The 16,912-nt window shown below is 46.6% G+C and overlaps 1 protein-coding gene across 17 annotated transcripts in view; it reads left to right on the top strand.

The window, feature by feature from the left end:
- Window positions 1-16,912, top strand: part of RBFOX2 (RNA binding fox-1 homolog 2) — a 275,113-nt gene that overhangs the window by 103,148 nt on the left and 155,053 nt on the right. The window lies entirely within an intron of this gene.

Raw genomic sequence — 16,912 nt, forward strand, 5'->3', positions numbered from 1 at the left:
GTGCGGTGAAGCCATGCCGGTCTCCGATGGCCACTCCCGCTGTATTCGCTGCCTGGGAGAGGGCCACATCCCCCAGAAATGCGGTCACTGTGCCAAGCTGACTGCACGGACGAGGCAGGACAGAGAAATGCTCCTGAAGATGCTACTCTTCAATAAGGCGCTTCAGCCCCCGTCAGTAGAAGAACGGGAAGCTCCGGTACCGCATAAGTCCAAGGACAGAAGAAGCTCTGCTCCGTCCAGGAGCCTAAGTGCAGGAGAGGCACGAGGCTCGTCGAGCCACCCTCCCACACAGGGAGTGGACAAGTTACCAAAAGCCCGTAGTACATCAGCGCCGAGCCCCGCACTCTCAATGCTCTCGGTCCCGCCAGGTTGCCCGGAATCGGCACCATCATCTACGGCACCGAGTCTCCGAGCAGAACCGCAGCCAGATACGGTGCAGTCCTCGGCACCGAGACACTCAGCACTGTTGCCTCGTGAAGGCTCTCAGACTATCCTGGCACCGAGAGTCGACCTGGCACCAAAGCCTAAGCAGGCACCGAAGACTAAGCCGCAACCAGCACAGACACTGGAGACGGCACCGAGAAAACACTCGGTGCCTAGGTCATCCCGACCTGGGGATGTGGCTACGCCGCACATACAGGGCACGCTTGCACCTGCCCGCACCGACCATCCATTGTGTACGGCTGAACCGGCTCCGTCCGTCGTTTTGGCGCCGGCTCCTACGGGCCTGCAACCCCACGGCTCGGGGGATGATACGGCACCACCATCACCATCCTCCGCACTTTGGTCACCTCGCCTCCCGGAGGAAGTTTCTGACTTTGCCTCGGTCGTCTCCATTCCGGGTAGTCCAATCCCCAGGGCTCCCCCATCCACGGGGGTACCGACTAAGGCGCAAAGGAAGACTCACCATCCCCGTACGCCTTCCCCCAGTCCCGATAGGGCGGCATTTTCCCCTGAGCCATTGCTCTCACCTTGCCAAAGACGGCGGGACCACCATTACGGTTATTCTCCTACGCACCGTTACTACAGATCCCCGAGGCAATCTATTTCACCGCCGCGTTATCACCGTACATACTACTCGAGATCTCCATATCACCATTCATACCGCTCACGATCCCCGCGATCTCCTCCTCGCTCCCGTTACTATCGCCACAGGAGCGTCGCTTCTTACTCTCCGCATTATTCACACCGTGACTCTCGTTATCGTATGTACACCTCGCCCCATCGTGATAGCTCACGTTCAGTCACAAGACGCTCACCCTCGTCTCCAGAGTGGCAGCAATTATTTTCACCACGACCAATGACTCAGGACTCTATCCCGCCGGCTCAACGCCCACCAACGCCTACCGGGGATGCGTCAACAGCCTCTGCCCCACAGGACGATATCGCTCAGTCACCTGTAGCAGAGCAACAGCCCACGGCCTCTCCGACAGATGTCTCTTCCTCTTCCCCGGACGACACGGTGTTCAATGACGAACCCTCTCTCGTGGATGATTACAAACAATTCCATGAGCTTTTTAAACGGGTAGCATATTCACAAAACTTACGTACCTCCGAGGCGCCACAGAAGCACCATGCCCTCCTCAGAAACTTACAACAATCCAACAAATCGAAACTAGCTCTCCCTTTTGATGCCGCTATCCTTGAAGTAGCTAATGACATCTGGCAAACCCCGGCATCCGTGCCCCCTACCAATAAACGCACAGACAGGAAATACTTTATTGATGCCAAAGACGCAGAATTGCCAAAGACACATATGCTACAGTATCAGGTCCAAGGCTTATGGGCCCACCAGGAATCCCTACTCCACATAAACTTCCTGGAACTCAGAGCAGTTTTCAACGCTTGTCGCCACTTCGTCCACCAGATCCAGGGAACCACACTACAGGTCCTTACGGACAACATATGCACTGTATACTACATCAATCGACAGGGCGGAGCCAGGTCCAGGACCTTGTGTACGGAATCAGTGCGCCTTTGGAACTAGGCAATTTGCCACAGTGTCACACTCACAGCCTCCTATCTCCCCAGCAAGGCCAATACAATTGCAGATGCACTCAGCAGATCCTTCCAATCCCAACACGAATGGGAACTCCTCGACTGCATAGCCCGCAATCTGTTTCAGTTATGGGGCTACCCAGAAATCGACCTCTTTGCCATTCGCGGCAACAAGAAATGTTGCGCTTACTGCTCAAGAGCGGGCATAGGCGGCCAATCGATGGGAGATGCCTTCCTGCTCAATTGGGGGACATACCATCTCTTATACGCCTTTCCCCCGATTCCGCTGACGCAGCAACAGTAATCCTGGTGGCTCCCTTCTGGCCTCGCCAGACATGGCTGACGCAACTCATGCAGATGTCGCTATCCAGACTTCAACGACTTCCACAGCTGAGCAACTTGATCTCGCAGCAACGCGGCAATCTTCTCCATCCGAACATCGACCGGTTGCATCTGACAGCTTGGCTCCTAACTGGCTCCAAGGCCTAGAGCTAACCTGCTCCCAAGCAGTCAGAGACGTACTGGTACAAAGCAGACGTCACAGCACTCAGAGATCTTACCTCTACAAGTGGCGTTGCTTCTTTGCTTGGTGCCAATCACAAACCATCGATCCTCTCAAAGCACATATCCAATGAATCCTTGACTATATACTCCATTTACATTCGCAAGGCTTGGCAGTCGCTTCCCTAAGAGTACATTTGGCGGCGATTTCGGCCTTCCACGCTCCAATAGAGGGTTTTTCCGTCTTCTCTCATCCACTTACGAAGAAGTTCTTTAAGGGTATTTCCAATCTCTACCCACCGCATAGGCCTATCTCAGAACCATGGGACCTTACTCTCGTACTGGACACTCTTACCCGTCCACCATTTGAACCACTCGCAACTTGTGATTTACAGACTCTCAGTATTAAAGTTGCCTTTCTCCTTGCGATCACTTCAGCCCGATGAGTCTCTGAGCTCACGGCACTCTCCGCCGATCCTCCCTATACAGTATTCACTCAACAGGGCGTCTCACTGAGATGTCACCCAGCCTTCGTGCCAAAGGTTAATTCGTCATTCCACGTCAATGAGCCTATGGTCTTTCCTACCTTCTACCCCAAGCCACATGCTACACCTGAGGAAGCCCGCTGGCACACATTAGACGTCAGAAGGGCGTTGGCATTCTATTTAGACAGAACGCGTCCCTTCCGGAAGTCTCCTTGATTACTATTATCACTGGCGACCCGCTCTAAAGGTCATCAACTGTCGTCACAACGTATATCGTCGCATATCGTTAACTGCATCACTCGCTGCTACACCCTCGGGCAGGCCCCTACCCTGTCCATCAACAGCGCACTCAACCAGGAGTATGGCTGCCTCCACAGCATTCCTAAAGAATGTCCCGCTATGTGACATATGCCATGCAGCAACATGGTCGTCCTCATCCACATTTGCTCGACATTATGCCCTTGACCATCTCAAAGCGGCAGACATAGCAGTCGCTCAGGCAGTTCTTTCTTCTGTGCACAGATCATTCCGAAGCACGACCAGCTGTTTGGATGACTGCTTCATACTCACCTGTAGTGGAGCACCCACGGGGACATGACTCGAAGAATAAGAAATTGTTACTCACCTTGTGCAGTAACATCTGTTCTTCGAGATGTGTGTCCCCGTGGGTGCTCCACGACCCGCCCTCCTCCCTGCTTTGGAGCTCTGTCTTTCTCTATTTCACATGTTCCGGCTAGGAGGAACTGGCGAGTCGGACCGCGCAACGCAGAAAAGGCGCGAACGCCGCGGGACACTCTGCGCATGCGCGGTCCTCCGGAGGGGGCTACTGCTAGCGAAAACTTTCCGGTTTGCAGCGCCGGGACGAGCCCGAAACCTGTAGTGGAGCACCCACGGGGACACATCTCGAAGAACAGATGTTACTGCACAAGGTGAGTAACAATTTCTTCTGCTTTGCTGCCTTCCAGACAGGAGCCTTGGTTAGCAGCTGCCACCCACCTCTGAAGTTAGTGCAGATGTAAGGGTGGCCCCCCATAAATATCCTTGTAGTTCCCCTGCAATTCCTGTTTTGGATCAGAATACCCTCCCCCCCCATTTGAGAAACACTTTTGTCCTCCCATTAAATCTGTATAGTATCGGGTAAAAGCACACAAAATAGATTTCATAGTGAGACACCAGATTTCATGGTCTATGACATGTTTTTAATGGGTGTGAATTTGGTAGGGTCCTATTTATAGAAGACTAGCCATTAGGAATGTAAGTGTCTAACTCAGTGGTCCCCAACCTTTTGGGGCTGCCGAGCGCCCGGGCGCAGGGCCACTCACGTGCTGAGCGCCCGGGCGCAGGGCCACTCACGTGCTGAGCACCCAGGGGCGGGGCCGCACACACGCCCGGAGGCGGGGCCGCCCATGTGCTGCGCACCCAGGGGCCGGCACCGCCCATACGCCACGCGCCTGGGGCCGGCACAGCCCTTGCGCTGTGCACCCGGAGGCGGAGCCACCCATACGCTGCGTGCCCAGGGGCGGGGCTGGTCCCGATCACTCGGTGGGCGCACAGAAATGGCCCAGGCACTGTGTTGGGGACCACTGGTCTAACTGTTTAAAGTAGGGGTGGGGAACCTAAGGCCTGGGGTCTGGATATGGCCTCTAGCTTGCCTGGATCTAGTCCCCGAGGCTCAGGGCTTCCTTCCCCCCCCCCCAGCATTGCTGAACCAGCACTGGCACCCCAGCTTCCCCCCCCACGGCCCCCGGAGCACACAAAATCTGCTAGCCTGGGCTCCCCAGGCTCTGATGTGCAAGGAGATTCTGGGGAATATCTCTCTCCTCAGTTGAGGGCCATGTCAGTAAGGGTTGTTTTTTTTTCTCACTTATGTGTGGCCCCCCACTGATTTTTTCTGTGGGTCAGCAGCCCGTGTCCCTAAAAAGGTTCCCCATACCTGGTTTAAACACTTAACTGATAAGCGTCAGCGAAACATTTCCCGTTATGGGTACATTCTTTGCTGGTGCATGCTCGGCTGCTGGCCCCACTCCTAAGGAGCACCACGGTGCCTGCCCCATGGGGTCTGCAGTATAAAGCTTTTACTGAAGAGTCCACAGTGCAGCTGGCTCCCTGGTAGCAGGCCTGAGAGTCGATGTGCGTAAGTGGGTTCCTGGGGAGCTGGCTGCTCTGTGGGCACTGCAGTAGAAACTTTGTACTGAAGACCCTGCAATGTGTGTAACCATGTAGCAGCTAGAATTTGTAACAGTTACATGATTGCTTTTTTTAACCACTCTTTTTACATCCCTCATAGCTAGTAGGGAGCGGGGCCAGCAGCTGGTCATGCACCAGCGAAGAATGTAACCATAAAGGAAAATGTTTCGCTGATGCTTACCTGTCAAAAATGAGCTATGCAGAACTTCATAATAGGATCTTCCCTTTCCTTTCTTACATACTCTGATGAGCAGGTCACTAGTTAATATTTTCAGCATCAATATTGGCAACATCATTGGATACCTTAGCCTCCAATGAGATGAATGGAGCCATTAATGGCTTTCAGAATTACCATTTCAGATAGAAAATACAGGTAGATATCACTGCATTGGTTAACTTAAAAATATGAGACCGCTTTGCCTCAACAATCATCAGAGCTACAAAATTGGGACTTGTCTACATTTTGAAATATTCCTGAATAGTTATTTCATTATAACTCCCATGTAGAAACACTTATTCCAGAACACGTGTCCACACTGCTGTTTATACTAAAATAACTATTCCAAAATAGCTACTTTGGTAAATTTTCCAAATGCAGACAAGCCCTTACTTGCACGTCAAGCAACAGCTTAAGTTCAGGCAAATAAGGCAGCAGCATGACAGAGGTGCTAGTATGCTGTTCTTACACACAGTGGTGGATTTGAGCCTCAACACTACAATCAATAGTACAAAGCAGCTTTAGCTATATCACTAGCCATTTTTATTCTAAAATATAAGTGTCCAGACACAGACTCATACCAAACTAAGTCTCTTACTTCACACCTTTCCTTATTTCCAGCTCAAGGGCACAGAAGAATAAGCTGGGAGGACGAACACTTCTTTCCCTCCCCCACCTGTCAAGCTTCCTGTGGACTGCAGCAGCTCATTTTTGAGCCATAAGCATGTCCATTTGGAGACACCATGCTTTTTCCTCTATGCCAATCAAAAGTGAGCTAAACCCAAGGAGCAGGGCATCTGATGCCTTCCAAAGCGTGCGACAGGGTTGAGCACCAAAAGCACAGTGGATATGTGCCTTCCCCATGGGAAGCCGAGCCCAGCAGAGTCCATGTGTTTACTTGTACCCGAAGAAGCACAAAGAGCATATAAAATCATATTCTTGAATGTCTGTACAATCTGTTGTGAGCAGAGTCTTGTGTGGATGTAGCTTATTTAGTGGGCCAAGTATATATTTTTTTCTCAATCTGATCCGTGTTTAGGTCAATCGAATTTTGTTCCACACAGGCTTGCACTAAAATAAAGAAATTTTAATATTGATGTAATAAAACCAACACAAGCTTATGTATAGCCCTTAGTTGCTTTTTAAATAGAAAAGCCTTACCCTCTCATTAGAAATCAGAGGTATGGCCCTTAACCTTTGGATACAATGAATCATGTGGTACATATGTAGGGTCACTTTTATTCGAAGTGCTTTATATTAAAGTGCAGGATGTAGACTCAAGAGTTGCACAGATGCTGCCTTGCTGAAGGTATGTTGGAATATGAAAGGTTAGAAGAAAGAGCAGTAACTGCAGCAAGCAATTTGATCCATCTACCCCTCCTCCCATTCTCTGAGAGGGTTGAAGCCATCAAAGACGGGAGGGACTAATGGAGCAGAAGTCCATGTTGTTGCTAGGCTCCTGTTAGGAAAGCACTGGATTTCTAGCTCTGATCTGAGAGAGATTATAGCGTCTCTCAATAATTTCCTCGGTTCTCCCAGCCGTGCACAGGGTGCATGCTGAGTGTTTGTGAGCGGACTGGCTTCATGATTTCTTTCACCAGAGCTCTGTGGAAATGAAGCCCTTCCTCATACCTCTAATGACTGTTTGCTTTACAAGGAGAAGTGGTGCCAGCTAACTTACCTAGACATTTGTAATATTTCTTCTTTTGTCCCCTTTTTCTTTTTGATCTGCCTTTCATTTGCCTTGTCTTCACTGCAAAGGGAGTTCACTCTACAGCCTCTCTTTGGATATCATAGAATCATTTTTCTTTTCTCTCCTTCTGGGTATTGAGCTCATCAGCTTTACCACCCTAGGGACCAGAAACCCAACTCCGCAGCCAAGCCTGGGCCATAGCAACATGCTCCTGCACATGCCATGTCTTTCTTTCATTTATCCTCCTGCAGGAGATTGGTTAGTGCCAGTGAATAAGCAGTGATGCTCAGACCTCAGTAGTTCAGGAGCCAAATTAGTGATTAACATTATCCAAAAGAGCCACAATAGCAGCTGGCAATAGTACTGTGAACTCCTATTTAAGAACAGTTCGACGGGGGGAAACACACATATATTTTATATAAAAGAATAATATATATTAATCTCACAGCAAACAGGTTAATAATTTAGTGTAAGTTGATAACTTAATTGGCTAATATAATCAAAGCATCCTGATTGGTTGGTTAGTTATATTGGTTAATATTTAAAACACAGAGTGTTGTAGTATCCTGTGTTGCAAAGAGCTGCAGGAGACATATTACAGAGCCACTTTCAGCTCCTGAGCCTCAGTCTGAGTATCACTGGAGAGTGTGATCATCAGAGGGTGTTTTTCACAGGACGCGTTGTATATAGTCACATAGCAAGTGGCCATCCATGCCTATGAAATTCACATACTGTGCTAAAGGCTGGATTTCTGAAAACACTGGAAGGAAAGGTTGGAATTGCATGGAGCTTTGTTAAATATTAATTTCCTTGTGGCTTTTCTATGGTGCTCCTTATTGTTCATATCTGAGTGCATCACGGTCATTTTGATTTTTTCACTTCACTCCTGTAAAGAATTACTTAGTATTATGTAGCACTTAATGTGTTCAAAACACAGCTCTAATTGATTTCAGTTACAGTTCAGCACTTCTGCAAATCAGACCCTAAGGTATCAGTTTGAGCACCCGGAAAATGAGGAGCCCACAATCAGTTATCACCTGAAAAGTTTGGTTAAAGTGACTTGTCCAACTTCACACAAATTTCAGGGGGTAGCCGAGGCTACCAGATCATTTGTTGTTTTTTTTCCCACACAAATTGTCAGTGACAGGGATAGAATCCAGTTTTCCAGGGCAGCATTCAATTACCTGGACCATGAGTCTCTTCTTCCTTTCCTGTAATCCTCTGCCTTATTCACTATACACCTTTGAACTTCTGCAACAAATGAGGTGGAGGTTCTAGAGGCAACAGCTTCCTTTGCTACACAGACCTGATTCATCTCCAGAGCAGGTCCATCCTGTGCATAGGCACAGACTTTGGGTGCTCCCACCAGCAGGCCTCACCAATCAGCTCCTGCCTCTCCTGCTCTCCCCAGTACGTACTGCATGCTGTTGATCGGCAGTGGGCAGGAGGCAATGAAGGGCAGAGAAAAGAGTGCGTGAGAGGCAGAGGCTAGGTGTGCTCAGGGGAGGGTCACAATAGGGTGAAGAAAGCAGGGTGGGGGCTAGACAGGAATGGGAAGAGATGTGGCAAGGATGGAGTCTTGGGGGAAGTGGTAGAGTGAGGGTGTCAGGCATTTCCAGGGAAATCAGAAAGTCAGTGCCTGGGATTTATGTGCTGAATGAGACAGGGGTTCTGTGGGGGGAAATATGTGATCATGTATTGTATCATAATCTGGTGCAGAGGGAGACTGATTTAAGATTGCACGGGCAACCTTAAGTCTGGTATTTCCTGCCTTCTGAGTCCTGGACATGGCAATCTCAGTAACCTTTTGGAATAATTTTGGTATGTAATTTCCTAAGTTTAAAAATAAAACTAATTTTTTAAATTTCCATCCTGTAGCATCTTACTGACACCTGCATGGTTCATCAGCGGGATTGAAATCTATAGATCCAGAGCACAGATCTCTCTGCCACTTGAGCTATTCTGTCACTTGAAGTAACTAATAGCAGCACATGATTGTGTCAAGCACTAGAGGGGGGATGAGATACATGCTTTGTCAGATGATTTTGCACATGCATGCTGACAGTAAAGGAATAGTGAGACTTGAGAATTTTAGGCTCCTTTCCAGGCTCAGAAGGCCTGGAAATGTGACCTAGTGAGCACAGTCTCTTACTCATGTACCCCCCAAACATGGACCCTTCTGACCCAGCCCTTTGACCCCATCTTCCACTCTGGGTTCTTTGTCAGTGTTCCCGTTTCCTTCTAACTATTCCATCTTCTCACTCAGCTAGTTTTAATTCACCCTTTCCCCTCTCATCTCCTTTTCCGAATCCCAGTTTCCTTCCCCATCCCTCCCGGCATTTGAATTCCTTGTTAGCGCTGTCTACCCTCTATCTGCCCCATTCCACTCACATATTGGTTCCTAGTCGCAGCCTCCTTGTCCAGCCAATCTAAATTTCCCCCTCTCTCCCAACTCCTTGTCGATCTCTGCATGTGTCTCCTCTCCCGCAGCTGGTTTCCAGTGCCCCCATTCCATCACCAGCCTCCTTCCCCCCTGCCTCTCAGTCATAGAATCCTAGTGTTGGAAGAGACCTCAGAAAGTCAAGTCCAGTCCCCTGCCCAAAGCAGGGCCGGCCAACCCCAACTAAATCATCCCTGCCAGAATGATTTATCAAGCTGGGATTTAAAAATCACTAAGGATGGAGATTCCATCACCTCCCTAGGTAACCCACTGCAGTGCTTCACCACCTCTTAGTGAAATAGTTTTTCCTAATATCCAACCTAGACCTCCCTCACTGTAACTTGAGACCATTGTTCCTTGTTCTGTCATCTGTTACTGCTGAGAACAGTCTCTCTCCATCCTCTTTGGAACCTCCCTTCAGGAAGACGAAGGCTGCTATCAATTCTTCCCTCATTCTTCTCTTCTGCAGACTAAATAAGCCCAAATCCCACAGCCTCTCCTCGTAGGTTATGTGTTCCATCCCCCTAATCATTTTGGTTGCCCTCTGGTGGATCCTCTCCAATGTGTCCACATCGTTTCTATACTGGGGGGCCCAGAACTGGACACAATACTCCAGATATGGCCTCACCAGTGCCATATAAAGGAGCTCCCTAATATGCCATTAGGCTTCTTGGCTACAAGGGCACACTGTTGACTCATATCCAGATTCTCATCCACTGTAATTCCCAGGTCCTTTTCTGCAGAACTGCTACTTAGCCAGCCTGTAACTATGCTTGGGATTCTTGCATCCCAAGTGCAGGACTCTGCACTTGTCCTTGTTGAACCTCATCAGATTTCTTTTGGCCCAATCCTCCAATTTGTCTAGGTTGCTCTGGACCCTATCCCTCCTCTCCAGCATATTTACCTCTCTTCCTTGCTTAATGTCATCTGAGAACTTGCTGAGGGTGCAACCCATCACCTCATCCAGGTCATTAATAAAGATGTTGAACAAGACCGGCCCTAAAACCAATCCTTGGGGCACTCTGCTAGAAACTGACTGCCAACCAGACATCGAGTCGTCATCACTATCTGTTGGCCTTGACAATTTAGCCAGCTTTCTATCCACCTTACCCAGTCCGTACTTCCTTAACTTGCTGGCAAGAATATTGTGGGAGACCGTATCAAAAATTTTGCTAAAGTCAAGGTACATCACATCCACTGACTTCCTCATATCCACAGCACCAGTTACCTCATCATAGAAGCTAATCAGATTGGTCAGGCATGACTTGCCCTTGATTAATCCAAGTTGACTATTCCAGATCACTTTCCCCTCTTCCAAGTGCTTCAAAATGGATTCCTTGAGGATCACTTCTATGATTTTTCAGGGGACTGAGGTAAGGCTGACTAGTCTATCTCTGTGTCAGTCCCAGCTGCCTTGTCCAGCCAGTAACTGTCCCAATTTCTCCATCTCCTGTCTCCGCCTCCTTAAGTTCTCTCTGAGCTTCATGGCCGTGCACTTCTGGGGCAGTCTGCACCCTAAATCCTTCATCCCCAGCCCTACCCCACAATCCGCACTCCCAGCTGACACCCTCATTCCCATGAATTCCAATCCTCTGTCTCAGCTCCAAGTCATGTTCCATGCTCCAAATCCCTTGGCCCCACCCTCACCACCGCCATATTGATGCACATAACAAAATTCATTCTATATAAGCATTCGAAAAATCAGAGGGAACGTTGCTTGACTCAGTCATAGTCTCACCAGACTTCTTGTTCCACATCTACTCCTTTCCCTCCCCCCTCATCTCAATTCCGTTCCTTCTGCGTTCAGATCAGGCGCCTGCCTCCTGTATGCTGGCAGGGTGCCAGCTTTCGGGTAGTTGAGAGGGCAGATGAGCCAGGTTTCCTGCTCTGTTTGGGTGCCCAGTTCCACCCCAATCAAGAGCAACTATTACAAGGAAAGTCCTGCTTTTTCCTTCTAGCACTGGGCTGGAGCATGCCCAGATATTGTGTGTTTATGGAACATATATGGCCTGGACAGCACTAGTAGTTAGAGAGGCTGTAACATGCTCAGTGAGGACAGACTCATTAGAGGTTTTAACTGTTAAGAAGTCTCTGCTGAGCCTGTATGAACTATGTCTTGTCAGACAGAAGGTGTTGCCCTGACGCAAACTCCACTCCCTGCTAAATTTCAGGTCCCTAATCCAAAGCTTGAAGCTTCTATTCCAGTTCAAAGGAACAGCTGCCAAGTGTTAAACATGGGCAAAACAACACATTTTTCTCTAGGCTCTTTCTCAGAAACAGTGGAACAGTTGGGGCTGAAATTACCCCTCCCCCCAACAAAAACAAATCAGTCTGAGACAGACAGCTGGCATGTAAAATTCCAGCCAAACAGTAGTTTGGTGAAGTTGTAAGCATCTGACCATAAGGTGTTCTAATGGGAAGTGTTAATAATAGGTGATAGTACCAGCCAAATTTATGAAATAATAATAAAAATAAAACACTCCGCTGCATATGTTCTCCCAGGGGGAGAGGATGAGAGAACAAACATGTGACTGATGTTAGGCATATTGTTTAATGCATTGCTGGAAGGCATTCAGATGCTATGGCGATGAATGCAGTATAAGAATATATATAGAACAGAATATTGGGGAGTGTTGTGTTTTAGGAGCTAAGAAGTGTCTTGTCTCATGAGGAGCCTACATGTATGAAACTATAAAAGGTAAAAGCTCTGTAATTCTGGGGTTTACAGTACAAATGAGTCCCATTACTCACCCAGTGAGTGTTCAGCTACACTCCTACTCTCATCAGGGTTCTGTGCCATTTTCTGTAGATGTCATTGTTGAACATCACTTCTCCCTTCCCCCAGTTCTTATTCCCCCAAGCAAAATACAGGAAGGAGAAACTTTTTCTTTTCTAGTGTGCCACTGGTCAGCAAGTTGTACTGCTGTTAATAATTGTTCCAGTAGCTCCTGAGAGCGGGGCCCATCACACTGGTTGTTGTGTACACACCTATATAGTCTAGCAGTATGCATTGCTTAATGTTCAAAATATATAAACATGATTTAATAAACATTGCCTATTTTTGCTGGTTTTAAATGTCTTCTGCTTGCTTCTTTTTAAGTGATCGCTTCCAGTTCCTGTTTTATTCCTGGAAGTGGCAAGAGAAGAACAGCTTTACAATAGAGGGGAGGGGAGATACAAGCACCAGTTAGTTGGTGGCAAGCTGGTTTAGGCACAATGATAAAAGTGGGAGAGAAATCTGCTAACCAAATTCAGGTAGTAGCATTTCAGTTCTAGAATATTATATTTGGATGGTTTTGGTTAAGGGCCAATTTAGTTAATTTCCTAATGTCATCCTCCTGTTCAAAGCACGTTTAAAGCCACTTAGAGAGTGGATGAGATGTTTCTCCTCATCTTCATCTTCTTGTGAAATCCCAAAAGGACAGAGCCTTCTTGGATAATGAGCACCGTCTGGATCAATCTCTAGGTGGGTCCTTAAGGCACTCTGGCTGGATGTTCCATCTGTCACTGACTGTCTTACCACACCACCACAGCGTTAGATGGCCACACGGTGTCCAGCCATTCCTTTGTACACAGTGTGATTAGCATGCGGATACAACTCATTTGTCATCTTTTCATTGAACTCAGGTTTTGGTTATTTGTTGTTGACGTATTAAGACTCCAATTGACGATCAGGGTCCCTTTGTGCTGGGTACAATCTAGATCAGTGTTTCCCAAATGGTGTTCTGTGGAACCCCAGGGTTCTGCAAAGTGAACATAAGGGTGAGAAAATTCCATTACAATAACATTTTATGATTTTTAAAAAAAATAATAATATTTAAGCGTTTATGAAGTTTATTTAAAACAATTTTTATTTGTGTTCATTTGTGTTTGCCATGATAAGTGTCCCCGTGTAATGCCAGCTTAACCAGAGAGTGGGGACGATGATGTCACTACTCAGCGCTGTGTGCGCAGTCAATCTGTTATATATCACTGTAAATCCTCGTACTCACTGAAGGGAGTCTTACAAAATTAGCTATCATATATCGCTCACCAGAGAAGCACGCACAATTGGGGAATCACTCATAAAACCATGTGCAAAAGATATTGTAATGTGTATGTTGGATGAGAAGTCTTGTCAAAAAGTTGAGGCTGTGCCACTATCAAACAATACTGTCACACATTGTATTCATGATTTTGCTGCTGACATCAAGAAGGAGCTTATTTCTCGGTTGCATATATGTGATGCGTATTCATTATAATTAGACAAGACCGCTGACGTTGTAGGTCTTGCAGTTTTGCTTGTGTTTGTCTGTTATGAGTTTGATAAATCTATTGAAGAAAACTTGCTTTTATGTGAATTTTTGCAAACCAACACGACTGGTGAGAATATATTCAATTAGCATTTGTTTATTATTATCCTTACTTATTTGTAGTCTACTTTTTCAGCTCCATATATAAGACTGTTATTAGGGGTTCTGCAAAATTCTTTTGAGTTTAAAAGGGTTCCATGGCAAAATAAAATTGAGAAACACTGATCTAGATAAATAACAATAAGACAGCCCTGCCCCCAGAAGAGCTCTGGTCTCATTTTATTACTGGTGTGTGGTTGAAATTGGGATCTGGGGGAAGACAACAGGGCTGTGATTTAACTTGGATATAAGAAGTGGTGTTTGTTGCCAGGATAGGAAGCACTGAGAGAGTTGGATAGAGGAGGATATCTGTATCAAAATAAACACATTTTGAGGGTGTTTGTATACCTTTTGCTCAGAGTAGTTCCTAACATGTCTTATTTAATTTGTTGCTGGCCAAGAGTTTTACAATAGTAACTCACATTTTCTTCCTCTGATAATCTGTGTGAGTCTAGATCAGGTATGTCCAAAGTCCGGCCCGTGGGCCAATTGCGGCCCGTGTTCCGGTTTAATACGGCCCCCCAGGTAATTTGGCAATATCTATCTTTTATGGCCCCCAACGAATCCATATGTATTGAGATGAATACATTGTAAAATCTCAGTTAATGTCAGTTGGTCTAAATCAGTTATAAATATATTTGGACACAACATGTATACTTGGTGTTATGTTCCTGTTCATATTTTTTGAACTTAAAAGTTGACAGACAACCTTTATTACCAATAATATGTAATGTACTTTACAATGTTCCTGACATATATTTCAGCTTCCTGGATTTTTTTTCATCTGGCCTTCAGATATGAAAGGCAGAGTGATTTAACACCTGTTTAGATTTGTCATCCATGTGACGAAATGAAAAGTATGCCGTTTGCAATAAACTTTGCATAAAATAGTTAATTTGCATTTAATTTTAATGGTTCAAAGAATGTCAGGCAAAATGGTCGGCCCTCACGCATGTTCACTTCATCAAATCTGGCCCTCTTTGAAAAAAGTTTGGACACTCCTGGTCTAGATGATTGGATTTATTTATTCCCAAACAGCAGATGGAGACATAACTGAGACTTTTGACACAATTCCTTTCTCCATATGAAAACTTTACTGGCTTTCAGACCTTGCTTGTTTCAAAAACTAGAGCCCATCAATACCACTGCCATCAGCAAGGCCTGAACAAAGGTGAGAATAGCCTATGATTGCGTGAATCAGCCAAGCTACACCAAGGATACATCTACACAGCAACATCATTTCGAAATAACTTATTCCGCGTTAACCCAGCAGGCAGTTATTTTGAAATACTGTCAAAATACTGTCTCTGTGGGCTTCACCCCGTGATAGGAACTTTATTCAAGCAATTGTGCGAATCTGTCTTTTGGGACTCATGATTCTAAATATCAATTCATCAACTCTCTCAGGGTGCGTCTGCACAGTAGGGCTTAACTTGAAATAAGCTATGCAAATTGAGCTATGTCAGTTGAGTAGCTTATTTCAGAATAGCTTATTTCAAAATTGGGAGAATCTACGCAGCACTTATTTCGACATAGAGCACTCTTCCTCTGACTTCCCTTACTCCTCGTACAATGAGGGTTACAGGAGTTGGAGTAAGAAGTCCTCCAGCTTGACAGTATTTCAGCAGTATTCCAAAATAACTGCCTGTTGTGTCGATGCGGACTAAGCTATTTTGAAATGATGCTAGGTATTTCAAAATGATGTTGCTGTGTAGACGTTCCCTTGGTGTGGCTTGGCTGATTCACGCAATCATAGTTTCAGGAAGGTGACAGAGAACAGAAAAACAGAAGTTTTCTGAGGAGAACAGCTCCAAGGCTTTCTCTGTGAGCTTCACCCCATGTTGATTGATTAATTAGCAGCCATCAAGGGGCTACAGAAACTGGGTGAATCACCTGTGATAGAGACAAGGTCAGGTCTGGACAAGACTTTGGCCTTATCTAGATCATGATATCACATGGCTTTATATGTCTTTCACTCTCAACAAAATCATCCCTGGGGCCAAAGCAGTGATCCACTGACTACTTCTTGAAAGATAAGTTGTCAACGCTCTTCTTTCACAGCATATTCCTGGTAGGAGAGGAACTTGAAAAGTTTCAGCAGTTACTAGAGTATATGAAGACTCAGGGTACGTCTAGACTACATGGCTCTGTCAACAGAGCCATGTAAACTACTTTACCCGGCATAGGCAAAGAAGCAGGGATTTAAATAATCCCAGCTTCATTAAAATAAACATGGCCGCTGCGCTGTGTCGACGATCAGCTGATCCGGCACATCGCGGCTGTCTAGACTAGATTATTTAAATCCCCGCTTCTTTGCCTATGCCGGATAAAGTAGTTTACATGGCTCCATCGACGGAGCCATGTAGTCTAGACATACCCTCAGTGATTCTGTCTTTGGAGGGTCCTACATGATTCCTAAAGTAAAGCTCTTAGTCTTCTAGGATCAGATTCAGAGAAACCGGTTATTACCCAGGCCAGAGATCAAAATCCAGTTCACTGGGAGAGGTCATTTCAAAGGAAGCAACATTGTATTCAAAGAAGGGGAGGAGCTGACTAGGAATCAGGATCAGTCCATATTACATGCTGCAAATGAAAGAATGCAGGCCAGTGCGCAGAATGCCATCATAGAAGAAATAAAGCATGTGTTTCCTGAATGAGTCTACACAAAAGAATATCAGGGTCCCAAGTGATAGATGCTACCCACTGGGCATTCTGTAGAGCAGGGCTGCTCAACACGTAGTCTGTTTATTTGCAGCCCACAATGCGGTTTGGGTTTATGCGGGGCTCAACATGTAGCCTGTGGGTGGGATCCTTTGAACATGGCCTCCACTAGGAACCTGCTCCCCAATGGCGAGGCGTCTCCCAGGTGGGGTGAACATTGAAAGATGCAAACAGATGGGCTGGCTTGAACAGACGGGTAGGGTACAGGGTGTCAGCATTTCTAGCCCCCAGAGAGGAGGTGCTGGGAGTGCTGGGGCTTTCTGGGAAGTGCTTTATAGA

The sequence above is a fragment of the Pelodiscus sinensis genome, chromosome 1, assembly GCF_052426305.1.
Source record: "Pelodiscus sinensis isolate ZL-2025 chromosome 1, ASM5242630v1, whole genome shotgun sequence".
Lineage (NCBI taxonomy): Eukaryota > Metazoa > Chordata > Testudines > Trionychidae > Pelodiscus > Pelodiscus sinensis.